Genomic DNA, 16,012 nt, shown 5'->3' with positions numbered 1-16,012 from the left:
CGGGTTGAGACTTTCCGCGTCGGTGGTGTCGCGCACCGCCTATCCGAAAGATGGTGTAACAGGGGTGTTCGATCAGCAATGGTCGGATGCCCCGTCATAGTCCAACTATGACAACCAAAGTCAAGACCTCCGGGTTGAGACTTTCCGCGTCCGGAGGTACGCGTACCGCCTACCCGAAAGATGGTGTGCTTCTGGGGTATTCGATGAGTCGGATACCCCGTCGTAGTCCAACTATGACAATACAAAGTCAAGACCTCCGGGTTGAGACTTCCGCGTCGGAGGTGCGCGCACCGCCTACCCGAAAGTTGATGAATCAGGGGTGTTCGATCAGCAATGGTCGGATGCCCCGTCGTAGTCCAACTATGACAATCAAAGTCAAGACCTCCGGGTTGAGACTTCCGCGTCCGGAGGTACGCGTACCGCCTACCCGAAAGATGGTGAATCAGGGGTGTTCGATCAGCAATGGTCGGATGCCCCGTCGTAGTCCAACTATGACAATCAAAGTCAAGACCTCCGGGTTGAGACTTTCTGCGAGTACATGCATAAAGGAACACGGACCAAGCCGTACCGAGAGAATCGGTACTAGAGCCCTCGTGGTTCTACATTGAGAGAGCCCTCGTGGTTCTCATTAGGGGCTTTATGCAAGTCGTACTCAATACTGTGGTGTGAAGTATAAAGTATAGAGTCCTCCACTGGTCCACGCTGCTCCGGCGGTCCTGGGTAAGATAGTTCATTCTAGCTTGCCCTATGTGGAAGAGGACTCAATACCCTACCTGTTGAGCTTGAAACAAAGTCATCACTTGGGCATGCTCTATAGCCAATCACATGACATTAACCTAAGAGAGCATGCAGCGTATTATCCCAATGCAAAGTAAACGATAGACTCGCCCTAGTTCAGTGCTTCAACCAAGTGATGACTTCAATTTGGCTAGTGTGTGAAGTATAAAGTATAGTCCTCCCCTGGTCCACACTGCTTCGGCGGTCCTGGGTAAGATAGTTAATTCTAGCTTGCCCTATGTGGAAGAGGACACCATACTTAATACTGTGGTGTAATGAACAAAGTATAGTCCTCCACTGGTCCACGCTGCTCCGGCGGTCCTGGGTAAGATAGTTCATTCTAGCTTGCCCTATGTGGAAGAGGGCATACAAGACAAAGTATAGTTCTCCCCTGGTCCACGCTGCTTCGGCGGTCCTGGGTAAGATAGTTAATTCTAGCTTGCCCTATGTGGAAGAGAGCATACATGAACCAAGAACGAAGGTTATGATCGAGGAATGATTCGACAACTAACCGATGGTATGAAATGTGAAGAATTCAAGCAAGCACACAATCAAGTCATCACTTGGGCATGCTCGATAGCCAACCCTATGACATTAACCTAGTAGAGCATGCGAAAACCAATATATATGTAAACGATGCCCCTCCCTAGTTCAGCGCTTCAACCAAGTGATGACTTCAGAATGGCTAAATCAAATCGGTTCAAAACATACCATCGGTACCCTATTGAAACACACAAGTCGATATCAAACCTCATGATTGTGTAGTCCTCCACTGGTCCACACTGCTCCGGCGGTCCTGGGTAAGATAGTTCATTCTAGCTTGCCCTATGTGGAAGAGGGCACATTACTCAATACTGTGGTGTTATGAACAAAGTATAGTCCTCCACTGGTCCACGCTGCTTCGGCGGTCCTGGGTAAGATAGTTAGTTCTAGCTTGCCCTATGTGGAAGAGGGCATACAAGACAAAGTATAGTTCTCCCCTGGTCCACGCTGCTTCGGCGGTCCTGGGTAAGATAGTTAATTCTAGCTTGCCCTATGTGGAAGAGAGCATACATGAACCAAGAACGAAGGTTATGATCGAGGAATGATTCGACAACTAACCGATGGTATGAAATGTGAAGAATTCAAGCAAGCACACAATCAAGTCATCACTTGGGCATGCTCGATAGCCAGCCTCATGACATTAACCTAGTAGAGCATGCGAAAACCAATATATATGTAAACGATGCCTCCCTAGTTCAGCGCTTCAACCAAGTGATGACTTCAGAATGGCTAAATCAAATCGGTTCAAACCATACCATCGGTATCCTATTGAAACACACAAGTCGATATCAAACCTCATGATTGTGTAGTCCTCCACTGGTCCACGCCGCTTCGGCCGTCCTGGGTAAAATGGAACATTCCAGCTTGCCCTATGTGGAAGAGGGCACATTACTCAATACTGTGGTGTGAAGTATAAAGTTCAGTTCTCCCCTGGTCCACGCTGCTTCGGCGGTCCTGGGTAAGATAGTTCATTCTAGCTTGCCCTATGTGGAAGAGGACACTTCATACTTCGTCTCTAAGCGGCGGCTTGACTCCTCCCTACGGGGAACGGGTTTACGCGCACAGCGGCGGCTTACGCACTATGGCAGTCATGGATGCCTTACGTTTCTATGAAAAGTGTGTTCCTCCCCTGGTCCACGCTGCTTCGGCAGTCCTGGGTAAGATAGTTAGTTCTAGCTTGCCCTATGTGGAAGAGGACACGTAGACTTACTGTGGTGTGAAGTATAAAGTTCAGTTCTCCCCTGGTCCACGCCGCTTCGGCCGTCCTGGGTAAAATGGATTCATCCAGCTTGCCCTATGTGGAATGAGGACACTTTATGCTTCGTCTCTAAGCGGCGGCTTGCTCCTCCCTACGGGGAACGGGTATACGCGCACAGCGGCGGCTTACGTTATGGCAGTCATGGATGCCTTACGTTTCCATGAAAAGTGTGTTCCTCCCCTGGTCCACGCTGCTTCGGCAGTCCTGGGTAAGATAGTTAGTTCTAGCTTGCCCTATGTGGAAGAGGACACGTAGACTTACTGTGGTGTGAAGTATAAGGTTCAGTTCTCCCCTGGTCCACGCCGCTTCGGCCGTCCTGGGTAAAATGGATTCATCCAGCTTGCCCTATGTGGAATGAGGACACTTTATGCTTCGTCTCTAAGCGGCGGCTTGCTCCTCCCTACGGGGAACGGGTATACGCGCACAGCGGCGGCTTACGCAAGTTAGTCACCCTCGGCAGTGGATCACTCGGCTCATGGATCGATGAAGACCGCAGCTAACTGCGCGTCATAATGTGAACTGCAGGACACATGAACATTGATAAGTTGAACGCATATTGCACGTCGTGGGAACCTACCATGATGTACAGATGACTGAGCGCTTATATTTGAGAAATGTATCGCATACATTTAACTACGCCGTGACACCCGTCACGAGACGTGCACCATGATGTTAACTAGGGTCGCGACGACCCGCTAGCATTAAAGAACCCGTGGTTTACAATATACTGGCATTGGAATTCGAAGTATTTAGAGCGTCCGTGTTCCCGCGTGAGGCGGAAGTACGAGGAGAAGGCGTGCTTGTGGTGTCTGTGGTGGTGTTTACTGATGTCTAGCTTCAGCTTATTTATTTATTTAAATAGAAGCGAAGATGTCAAAGTAGCGTCGAAGCAGCAGCGGTAGCACAAATGATTCAAGTATGGAAGTTGACCAAAGGAACACAAACAAACTAGCGTATGGGCAATGGAAGGTATCAGTGAGTTAAACCACACGCGGGCTAACAGCCCGTTAACCGAGTCCAACGGTACATATTGGACATTGAAACAAAGTAGTCGCAAGCCAGATGTGACGATAACAACCGCAAGGTACATAAGCCTCAGTTCATGTGTGACAACCCCCTGAATTTAAGCATATTAATAAGGGGAGGAAAAGAAACCAACCGGGATTCCCTGAGTAGCTGCGAGCGAAACGGGAGAAGCTCAGCACGTAGGGGTGGCGGCCTGTCCGTCTATCCGATTCCGTGTACTGGTGCGTCTCACTATCCGTCATCTTAGCGCTTTTCAAGTCCAACTTGAATGTGGCTCAGAACCCATAGAGGGTGATAGGCCCGTAGAACAGCGCCCGTTGGATGATGGACCGAGCGTGCCATGGAGTCGTGTTGCTTGATAGTGCAGCACTAAGTGGGAGGTAAACTCCTTCTAAAGCTAAATACAACCATGAGACCGATAGTAAACAAGTACCGTGAGGGAAAGTTGAAAAGCACTCTGAATAGAGAGTCAAATAGTACGTGAAACTGCCGAGGGTGTGAAGCTCGTTGAACTCAATTATCCATAGGGCCATGACGCCCTCACCTGGACTGTCAGCAGAACCCTTTCTGGACTGACCCGACCCTTGTGAGTTGTCATGGTCCGCGTGTGGACATCGTGATCCATTACGAAATGTTAGCGGTGACTCCGGTTGCCGCGAGCATGTCTGACACTAGGTCCCAAGAAACTGCTGTCGACCCTCTACGTACCTTCAATGGTGACGATGGGCTATCGGAACCCACGGGTAACCGGTTTTCGGCTAAGTTCAGGTGTGCCGTTGGACCCTTTCCAACGGTGAGCCGTTTGCCTCGCTCGGCCATCTACAGCCGAAGTTATTAATGGTACTTGGTACCTTACCCTGTTTTTTCCATACTTGTTCGTACTTGGGTACAAACTTTGGATCGCCCATATCTCCACTTTGGAGGCCAGCCAGCACCTTGGCCCCATATACTTTTTTGTTGGTGATACCATGCACCAAATATAATTGTTCTACGCAAGCTTGCTATCTCTTCTCCAACTTGCGGTTATTTTTGACTCAAGTCCCATTTCCATAGTTTTTGGTACCAATTTGCTCTATGTTTCGCTAATAGCTTCGCCCAAGGACTTTGTGATTTTTTGTTCGCATTTTTCCTAAATAGTCCCACTCAAGACTATTCCAAATCACACCTTAGCTTGTCGCTCAGTGCCATACAGCCAGAGTTTTAATTCATGAAAGGTACATCACCTTGGTACACCACGTGGTCGGTCCAAACCATCAACCAACCATATGACCGACTTCGAGTCGAGCTAGCGGCTAGGCTCAATATAATGAAATGCGTGTCTTGATGCGGGCTACTGACGGTCTGAACAATGTAGCTCGCTAGCTCGTCTCTAAACTTGTGTTTTGGTCGAATATTGGGTGTTCATGTACCACTTCGGGTAACATGGACTTTGGTGCAACTTTACCACTTGTGCACTTAATAACTTCCCGGTCATTCAAGTCTTTGCCTTCATACTTTCAGGGTAGTTAGGTCTCGTCGAGACCTTTCCATACATATGCCAAACTCATCGATCGGACATCTATAGCCCGAGTTATTCGCGGTACACCGTACCTTACCCTGTTTTTTCCTCAATTGGGTACAAACCTTGGAACACCCATATCGCCCCTTTAGAGACTAGCTGGCACGTTGGCCTCATATAATGATAAGTGCACCTCAACTAGGGCTACTGACGGTCAGAACATTTCAACTTGCTAGCTCGGGCCCACACTTGTGTTTTTCTCGAATATATGGTTCAAGTGTGCCACTTTGGGCACTTTTGGACATTTTGTCCCCACACAACTTTCTTGCCTTGGTAGATAGGGTCTTGTGATCTTGGGCAAAAAGATGCACCAAGATAAAGTCTAACTTTCGTTCTTGTACCGCAAAGCGCTATCTCAAACACCCGAGGAGATAGAAAGTGATTATGTTCGGTATATCGGTCTTCCATGGCCTACTATGGTAAACCCCTGCAGGTATGCAACCGAAGGTGCTTGGTACATGTATTTGGTGCAATATCGGTGCAAAGTAGGTGTTTCCTTGATCGGGCTATAACTTTCTTGGTTGATGTTGGATTGCTTTGCGGTCTTCGGGGGATAGTTAGGGAACATGTTGGCCAACATTTCCTTATTCCTCAGCCTGGCCGTACCTCTTACCGTCTAGGCGGTATACATGCTCTAAGTTGGAACTTGTGTTCCTTTGGGTAACTTCTCTGACTTTGACGCTTAATAACTTTCGTTCATATGCAGTCTAAGCTCTGCAACTCTCAGGAAAGCTAGTACTACTCATTTCCTTTCCATATCAGTCTTTGGCTTGTCGATCCGATGTCTACAGCCTTACTTATTCACCTTCCCTGTGAAGGTAGGTGTTTGCCCATTTTCCAGTTCATGTGGTAACATTCCCAGACTTTGCCGGCTTTCTCTTCATGTGGTAACTTGCTTGCTCATGTGGTAACTTGGAAGTGTATTTCTGACAGACCCAATCTGGGACTTAGCCGATTTTTCTCTTCATATCATATGGATCCATCACTAGGCCATCTTGCTTGCTTGTGTGGTAACTTGGAAGTGTATTTCTGACAGACCCAATCTGGGACTTAGCCGATTTTTCTCTTCATATCATATGGATCCATCACTAGGCCATCTTGCTTGCTTGTGTGGTAACTTGGAAGTGTATTTCTGACAGACCCAATCTGGGACTTAGCCGATTTTTCTCTTCATATTATATGGATCCTGGACTTAGCCGATTTTTCTCTTCATATCATATGGATCCATCACTAGGCCATCTTGCTTGCTTGTGTGGTAACTTGGAAGTGTATTTCTGACAGACCCAATCTGGGACTTAGCCGATTTTTCTCTTCATATTATATGGATCCTGGACTTAGCCGATTTTTCTCTTCATATCATATGGATCCATCATTAGGCCATCTTGCTTGCTTGTGTGGTAACTTGATAGTGTATTTCCGACAGACCCAATCTCGGACTTAGCCGATTTTTCTCTTCATATTATATGGTTCCATCACTAGGCCATCTTGCTTGCTTGTGTGGTATCTTGAAAGTGTATGTCTGACAGACCCAATCTCGGACTTAGCCGATTTTTCTCTTCATATAATATGGATCCTGGACTTAGCCTGTTATTAGGTTATTATATATGGATCCTGGACTTAGCCGATTATTAGGTTATTATATATGGATCCTGGACTTAGCCGATTTTTCTCTTCATATAATATGGATCCGGGACTTAGCCGATTATTAGGTTATTATATATGGATCCTGGACTTAGCCGATATTTCTCTTCATATAATATGGATCCGGGACTTAGCCAATTTTTCTCTTCATATAATATGGATCCGGGACTTAGCCGATTTTTCTCTTCATATAATATGGATCCGGGACTTAGCCAATTTTTCTCTTCATGTGGTAACGTATGCCAATCGCTCACAAGTCATGGGATAAGGGTACTTGTGTTCTTCCATCTTCTAAGTCCCGCACGGGGACATCGTGATCGCCCCAAGTCCGGAATAGCGCCAAGTCAAGCCCCACGGTGGCCGTGCAGGACCTGTTAGCGGCGGCCCCACTGACAGCACTAATCCGGACTTAGAAATTATATCTTTCTAATCGAACACCACACACGCAACACCACCATACCACCATCTCCTTGCAAGTACCTAAGTACCCGCAACTCCATGGTGAAGGCAATGTCACTCCATCACCAACCTCTTTGCACTGCAAGCACTTGCGTACCCACAACACTCCGAAGAAGGCAACGGCGCGCGATGCTCGACTCCACACACCACACCACACCACACCACCGATGGCCAGCCAGCCAGCCAGCCCAGCTAAGGACTAACCAACCAACCAACCACCAATGGCCTAGGCCAGCCAGATCCCACCTTCAAGTCCAAGCACAGCCAAGTGCAAGTACCGCCAAGTGTTCACCAACCAACCAACACACCAGGTCAGCCGGCCGGTACCCACCTTCAAGTGCCATTACCCTCGGGTGCAAGCTCAATCAAGTGTTAACCAACCAACCCGGCCAAGGCAGCCAACAGGCCGGCACCCTACAGCACCGACCCGCCATCACCACCTCAACCGTTGACCATGCAAGTGGCCTCGGACAACAGGTGACACCCGAAGTACATCCGAAGAACGTATATCAAGTGTTTGCTCACCAAGTCCTCAACCAACCCCAAGTACCCAGAGGTACCCAGAGTGTTGGATCCGCCAACCCGTCCCGGCACTCCAAGTCCTTGCGAACCCAAAGTGTTTGCCCGGTAGGGCCATTGTATCACAACGCTTGCGACCATGCAAGTGGCCTCGAACAAGGTGACAGGGGTATCTTCACCAAGTTCTCAACCAACCCCAAGTACCCGGAGGTACCCAGAGTGTTGGGTCCGCCAACCACTACCAGCACTCTAAGTCCTCGCGAACCCAAAGTATTTGCCCGGTAGGGCCATTAGACCACAACGCTTGCTAACCATGCAAGTGGTCTCGGACAACAGGTGACACCCGAAGTACATCCGGAGAGTGTACAACAAGTGTTTGTTCACCAAGTCCTCAACCAACCCCAAGTACCCGGAGGTACCCAGAGTGTTGGGTCCGCCAACCACTACCAGCACTCTAAGTCCTCGCGAACCCAAAGTGTTTGCCCGGTAGGGCCATTAGACCACAACGCTTGCTAACCATGCAAGTGGTCTCGGACAACAGGCGATACCCGAAGTACATCCGAAGAGTGTATATCAAGTGTTTGTTCACCAAGTCCTCAACCAACCCCAAGTACCCGGAGGTACCCAGAGTGTTGGATCCGCAAACCCGTCCCGGCACTCCAAGTCCTTGCGAACCCAAAGTGTTTGCCCGGTAGGGCCATTGTATCACAACGCTTGCTACCATGCAAGTGGCCTCGGACAACAGGTGACACCCGAAGTACATCCGGAGAGTGTACAACAAGTGTTTGTTCACCAAGTCCTCAACCAACCCCAAGTACCCGGAGGTACCCAGAGTGTTGGATCCGCCAACCCGTCCCGGCACTCCAAGTCCTCGCGAACCCAAAGTGTTTGCCCGGTAGGGCCATTGTATCACAACGCTTGCTACCATGCAAGTGGCCTCGGACAACAGGTGACACCCGAAGTACATCCGGAGAGTGTACAACAAGTGTTTGTTCACCAAGTCCTCAACCAACCCCAAGTACCCGGAGGTACCCAGAGTGTTGGATCCGCCAACCCGTCCCGGCACTCCAAGTCCTTGCGAACCCAAAGTGTTTGCCCGGTAGGGCCATTAGACCACAACGCTTGCTAACCATGCAAGTGGTCTCGGACAACAGGCGATACCCGAAGTACATCCGGAGAGTGTATATCAAGTGTTTGTTCACCAAGTCCTCAACCAACCCCAAGTACCCGGAGGTACCCAGAGTGTTGGATCCGCCAACCCGTCCCGGCACTCTAAGTCCTTGCGAACCCAAAGTGTTTGCCCGGTTGGGCCATTAGATCACAACGCTTGCTAACCATGCAAGTGGTCTGGAGTATAGGTGATACTGACATACCACCGAGATGGTACATCTAGTATTGGGTCACCAAAACCAAACCAACCCCAAGTATCAACCCGGCATACTCAGAGTGATGGATCCGCCAACCCGTCCCGGCACTCCAAGTCCTTGACGAACCGAAAGTGTTTGCCCGGTAAGGCCATTAGATCACAACGCTTGCTACCCCACGGCGAGCTAAACATGCAAGTGGTCTTAGGCAACAGGTGACACCCGAAATTCATCCGAAGATGGAATATCAAGTGTTTAATCACCAAGCCAGCATCCAAACACCAAGTACCCCGGGAGGACCCGATGCGTTGCGACCATCTCCAAGTTCTTGACGAACCCGCAGTGAAAGGCGGTAAGGCCTCTGGGCCGCAACGCTCGCATGTGTTAACCCGCAAACACCACTGACCGGTCGGTCCACCGCAAGGGTGGGTCCAACTAGTCCACACACGGTATGCCGCATGTGCCCCCCGGGGGGAGCACACCGCACACAACCACCAAGCATGGGTCGCCTGAAAGGATCGAAATGTACATCTCTCTTCAATGCGTAGCGCCCAGCCTGCAAACCCGTCGTTTTCGGGTGGTCTTAGGAGTCGAAACTATTCTTGGAAGATCGGCAAGCACAACGCCTTTTCCCACTTCAGGTACTTCGGCGAGCGCACTCGCGATAGGCTCAGTTTGAGGGTTTCCAATAAATGGAAAGAGTCTATAGAAGACTCAATCCGGTCTCGTGATGTTATTAGCCATCTAGCTAACGACTCCTATACATATACTACCAGCCTGGTTCGGTTACGACCTTAGAGGCGTTCAGGCATAATCCGACGGACGTAGCGTCATACCAAAGTCCGCTCGGACTAGTATTGAGCCATTGGTCCGTACCTGTGGTTCCTCTCGTACTGCACAGGAATTCCATTGAGATAGTACTTGCACACCAGTAGGGTAAAACTAACCTGTCTCACGACGGTCTAAACCCAGCTCACGTTCCCTTGAAAGGGTGAACAATCCTACGCTTTGTGAATTTTGCTTCGCAATGATAGGAAGAGCCGACATCGAAGGATCAAAAAGCCACGTCGCTATGAACGCTTGGCGGCCACAAGCCAGTTATCCCTGTAGTGAGCTGTCAAACGCCGTAGCGTCAACACGTGCTGAGCGTCGCTCCGTGTTTTTTGCAAAAATTTCGTGTAAAAAGTGAAAAGAACCCGGAAAAGTTTATTCAAATCGTTAAAACTAGTGCCAATCTACAGATTAGTAGTGAAAACCGCACTGAAATCATGGATTTCAATTAATAAAACGGTGAATAAGTGTTTGTTTACATTTTGTATGGGGAATAGCCGTACCTCAAAAAAAGTGTAAAAAGTGATCGGAACCCGTGTTTTTCACCGTTAAATGTTAGTTTTGGTGCCAAAAAGAGGTGCTCCGGTGAAAACCGCATCGAAATCGGTTGATTTGGCACCGAAAAAAGTGAAATCAAGTTTTGTTGATTTTTTGTATGGAAAGTGGCAATATCCGAAAAACGGTAAAAAAGTGCACGGAGCAGTAAAATATCGTCGGGAATAGTTAGTGCTGGTGCCAATTAGAGGTGCTCCGGCGAAAACCGCATCAAAATCGGATTAAAATTGGCTGAAAACAATTTAATTCAAAAACGGCACATTTTTTGTCCCGGGGCGTAGCCCCATTTGGGACTCCGTAGTTTTTACGCCCAAAAGTGTCCGGATCCTGGCCGGGTGTGGTTTTTCTGTTAGTGCCCGATACAATGCATCGAAAGTGAGCGAAAACCGCACTCAAATCGGTGAATTTGTGATAAAATTAGCGTAAAAACATCGAAAAGCGCAGTTTTGAAAAATGGGTGTTAAAGGGTGTATAAAGTGGTCCGATTTTGTCGATTTTACACTCTTTGCCACCCAAAATCGGAAAAATATTTTTCTTGGCTACAAAAACTAAAAAAGTGGTAAAAAAGTGGTGATATTCTGTTAGAGGAGTGAATTTACTATTTTTTAAAAATAATACGCGAGTCAGTGCATGTGTTTTTCATAGTGAAAAAGTGAAAAGTAGTGAAAAACACGAAATCGGCGACCGTTACGACATTTGGAGGCGTGTTTACGGTCGCCGGGTCGAGGAATCGGTGTGGCTCCGTCCGGGAAGATCCATTCTCTCAAACCCGATTGAGTTCGAAGCGACAGTTGGCGCTGGAAGCTTAAAACGGCCGTTTTTTCAATTCGGCCGTTAATCCGAAAAAACCGTTGGAATTGGCCGTTATAACTCCTACCAGGCGGCAACACGGACGACACTTGCACCGAAATTGCCTACTCTACGGCGCTGGGATTGCCTACTTCACGGCACCTGCAATCCGTGAAGTGTCCCCGCTTAGAAATTGCCTACTCCACGGCGCCAGGATTGCCTACTTCACGGCACCCACAATCCACCAAGTGTCTCCGCTAAGCTGATTGCCTACTTTGCGGCGCCTTCCAGAAAGTGTCTCCGGTTAGTAGCCCAGGGAACGCTGAGCAACTAGAGATTGCCTACTGCACGGCGCCTTCAGTCAGTAAAGTGTCCCCGCTCTTTCGCCCTGGGAACACCAAGCAAGTTCGGACTGCCTACCTTACGGCGTTAAAGTGTCTCCGGTGCAAGAAAATTCGGGCAGCTGCTGGAAATACGCGGAAGCAGCGAAAAAAGAGCTTTTCGACGAGCGGTAAGTGATTGCACCCGGACAGATTTTGTGCATCCGCAGCCCCTCGACCCCCCTCCCCCTCCCCTCCCCCCCACAAGCCGAATCCCTTCCCCCCTTGCCCACGACTGCTTGGGAAACGGGCGATCTTTCGGCATTTGTCGGCATTTTTGGCGTTGGGGATTTTCGACGAAGCAGTTAGGGAATGGAGCAGGCATCGGGGGTGCCTTCGACGCGTAAGTCGGCCAGGCTCCGGTCCACCTGTGATGCTCCCGCACCATCAACGGAGGACGACAGGGACGATGCAACGACATCTTCATCACCATCGGCTGCGCTGCCGTTGACTCGGCCGCGAAAGGGAGGCAGCATCGCGCCATCGACAGCGGCGCCCACTCGGCCAATGGTAGTGCTGCAGCGAATGGCCCTGCAAGCCAGCGATATGGAGTTGTCCGAGGAGAGCGAAGAGGACGAGATGAACTCAACCGTCGTCCAGCAAGTGGCCGAAGCACCGCAGCAGGCGCCGTCAGTTGCAAGCCTCAGTAGTGAGTTGAGGGAACTCCGGGCAACCGTCGAGACCCTCCTCGCGAAGGTTAGCGAGATGGAGGCTAGCCGGGCAACGGCCAAGGATGGCGACACAGAGCTTAAGATGAAGCTGAAGCTGATGGCTCGTGAAAACAGTGAGCTGAAGCGTGAAAACAACAGCCTGCGCGAGCGTGCGGCAGCCAGCGAAAGAGAACTTATGCTGCTCCAAAGTGGACTCCACTCGATGGGAGAGTTGGCGGTAGCTACGCAGCAGCAACAACAACATGTCGTCGACTCCAGTGCTGTTGGGCAAAGCCAGCATCCACCTGGCGACACTCCCAAACGAAAGCGGACCCGGGCAAGGCGCGGCAAGAAAAAAGAGGGCGAACCGACGGGCATGAACGAAGTCATTACGCCTGATGTCCCCGAGATCCCGGTCGAGGCCGTCTTGTCCCAGGCCATGGCTCCAGGAAAGCCAAAACCGAAGGTAAAGAAAGCAGCGGCTGTGGCAACCAAGGTGCATGCGCAACCAGCATCCTTTGCTAAAGTCGTGGCCAAGGGAGACAAGAGAGCAGCACCACAGAAAGCGGGAAAGAGCGCTGCTAAAGTGGAGAGGCCTGCGGTGATCGTCCTCGAGGCCAACGAGGGCAAGGCCTTCCTCGACACATACAAGGCAGTGCGTTCCAAGACCAATGTGGATCAGTTCGTGGCGAGGGTTTGCCGCACAGGGGAGCGGAAGCTGTCGCTGTGGCTGAAGCCGAACACGGACTGCGAGAGTGTGCTGGCCGATGTCAGCGAAGCCATCAAGGAGGATGGAGTGGCCCACCTCCTTGTCGACAAGCAGACGGCCGCGATCACAGGAATCGACATGCTGGCGACTGTCGACGACTTGATTTCGGCGATTAAGCGACAGGCGGGGCTGACGGTTCCGGGCGAGGCAGTTCGGCTGTGGCGGCGGTACGACGGGCTGCAGAAAGCCCATATCAAGCTGCCGCGCGGGCAGTGCCAGCTTCTCGACGGTCACCGGGTCACCATAGGGAACACGAGTTGCGTCGTGCAGGCGCTCGCATCGGTCCCTGCAGGAGAGCAGCTCTGCTACCGCTGCTTTGGCAAGGGGCACCGCTCTCGCGAGTGCACCGGCCCTGACTACTCCAAGTGCTGCTTCCGTTGCGGTTCGAAGCAGCACAAGGCCAAGGAGTGCAGCTCGGGCCCCAAGTGCCTTACGTGTTCCGGACAACATCAGACAGGTTCACCGGTTTGCAGCGGAAGTAGCCAGCCGTCATGTTCCCGCTAGCTACGAACATCACTGTTAGAGGGCGTGACGCTGGGTTGAAGATCCTCCAGATCAACTTGGCGCGCAGCAGGGTAGCACAAGACCTCATGCTCCAGACCGCACGGGAGCAAAGGATCGACATTGTGCTGGCGTCGGAGATCTACCGTGTTCCACCCAATAACGGGAACTGGGCGGTGGACTCGACAGCGAAGGCAGCTGTTATAACGACCGGAGCCTTGCCCATACAGCGAGTCTGGGCAAGTAGGGTAGGACTGGTGTCGGTCCAGGTGGCGGGGGTGACCTTCATCTCTTGCTACGCCCCACCAACACCGGGATGGACGGACGAGGACTACCAGCGGCTGCTCGACGAGATCGATATCGAGGCCAGAGCACACCCCCTCGTAGTCTTGGCGGGCGACTTCAATGCCTGGCACGTGCGATGGGGCAGCGCGAGGACGAAGCCGCGTGGTGAAGATCTCGCCGAGGTCGTCGACCAGCTTGACCTGGCGATCTTGAACCGCGGCAGTGTGCCCACGTTCGTCGGCAACGGCAGTGCTACTGAAAGTGTGGTCGACGTGTCCTTCGCCAGTCCGGCCATTGAACCCGGTAACGACTGGCGGGTGCTCGACACTTTCACCAACAGTGACCACAGATACGTGAGATTCAGCGTATCCGCGACACCAGTCAGCGGCGCTTCACCACACCAGCAGAGGCAACCGCAACAACAGCACCAGCATCGCGACCGGCAGCGACAACGCGAGCAGATTGGACCGAGATGGAAGTTGCGTCAATTCCATCCCGAAGCCTTCCAGATCGCGCTCCAGGCTTCCGGGTTTGCCGAAGCGGCGGTATCACCGGCGACTCTCACCGCTGGACTTACTAGAGCCTGCGATGAGGTGATGCAGAGGGCACCGCCAGCGCAGTTTTTGGTGAGACCGGAAATGTACTGGTGGACGCAGGAAATCGGCCTTCTCAGGGAGCAGTGCAAGTCATCTGAGGATGCGATTTTGACCGCCGGAACCGGTGCACAGCGAGAGTTGGCCAGAGAACGGCACAGGAGCTGTAAGAAGGAACTCGCCCGTGCCATCAAGGCAAGCAAGGACCGTAGCTTTGATGAGATGATTGCGGAAGCTGAGGACAACGTCTTCGGCACTGCCTACAAGGTAGTAACGTCACGCCTTAAGGGTAGCCGCGTCCCCCCGGAGCGAGATCCTGCGATTCTACAGCACGTCGTGTCGGAACTCTTCCCGGATCATGGCACTTTTGAGTGGCCTGCACCGGATCTGGTCGATTGGGGGCAGACAACGCAGGAGCCAGTGAGGGAGGTGTCGGATGAGGAGCTCTTGGCGATCGCGGCGCGGATGGTGCCCACTAAGGCCCCGGGACCCGATGGCATCATCAATGCGGCACTGAGGGTCGCTGTTCGCGAGCACACGGAGACGTTCCGCCGCGTGTTCCAGGAGTGCTTCGATCAATGCACCTTTCCCGCTGACTGGAAGCGACAACGACTTGCTTTGCTACCCAAGTTCGGAAGACCTCAGGGCGATCCGTCATCCTTTCGGCCTCTTGGGATGCTCGACGGATCAGGCAAGATCTTGGAGCGGCTGATCTTGGATCGCCTAAATGAACACCTGGAAGACCCAGATCACCCTCGCCTGTCGCCGTCTCAGTATGGATTCAGAAAGGGCAGGTCTACAATACAGGCGATTGAACGTGTTAAGGAGGCCGGCCAGCGTGCGATGGCCCACCGAATGACGGATCGGAGGGCTAACAAGTGTCTGATGGTGGTGTCATTGGATGTACGCAATGCTTTTAACACGGCGAGCTGGCGATCCATCGCCAAAGCACTGCAAGGAAAGCACGTTCCGGCATGCCTGCAGCGGATACTGGAAAGCTGGTTTCGGGGACGGCTGCTGGTTTATGAGACGTCGGACGGTCCGGTCACCCGGGAATTGTCGGCGGGAGTCCCACAGGGTTCCATACTTGGTCCGACGCTGTGGAACACCATGTATGACGCCGTCCTGTCCATCGACATGCCCGCCGGTGTAGAGCTTGTCGCCTTCGCTGACGACCTCGTGCTCCTGGCACCAGGACCCACGCCAGCACTGGCCGCGAGTTTGGCGGAGGAGTCTGTGAATAGGGTTGTGGCTTGGATGCGCGAACACCAGCTGGAGCTCGCCGCAGCTAAGACGGATATTGTGATGGTGTCGAAAAAGAAGAAGGATTACAAGAACATCCCAGTTAACATCAACGGCGTTCCTCTTCGTTCGGCAACCGACATCAAATATCTAGGAGTGCGCATTAAACACAATCTTAAGTGGTCAGAGCACGTCAAGCAGGTCACTCAAAAGGCTTCTCGAGTAGCGACAGCACTTGCACTGCTGATGCGACGGCACAGCGGGCCAAAGTG

At 51.6% G+C, this 16,012-nt stretch overlaps 1 non-coding gene across 1 annotated transcript; it reads left to right on the top strand.

Moving 5' to 3' along the window:
- Window positions 1-3,026: 3,026 nt before the first annotated feature.
- On the top strand, window positions 3,027-3,181 carry LOC131270542 (5.8S ribosomal RNA). The gene has a single exon (XR_009179603.1). It is a non-coding gene; the product is annotated as a 5.8S ribosomal RNA (ribosomal RNA).
- Window positions 3,182-16,012: the final 12,831 nt, after the last annotated feature.

Source organism: Anopheles coustani, assembly GCF_943734705.1.
Source record: "Anopheles coustani chromosome X unlocalized genomic scaffold, idAnoCousDA_361_x.2 X_unloc_39, whole genome shotgun sequence".
Lineage (NCBI taxonomy): Eukaryota > Metazoa > Arthropoda > Insecta > Diptera > Culicidae > Anopheles > Anopheles coustani.
This window is presented reverse-complemented; position numbering and strand designations above follow the sequence as displayed.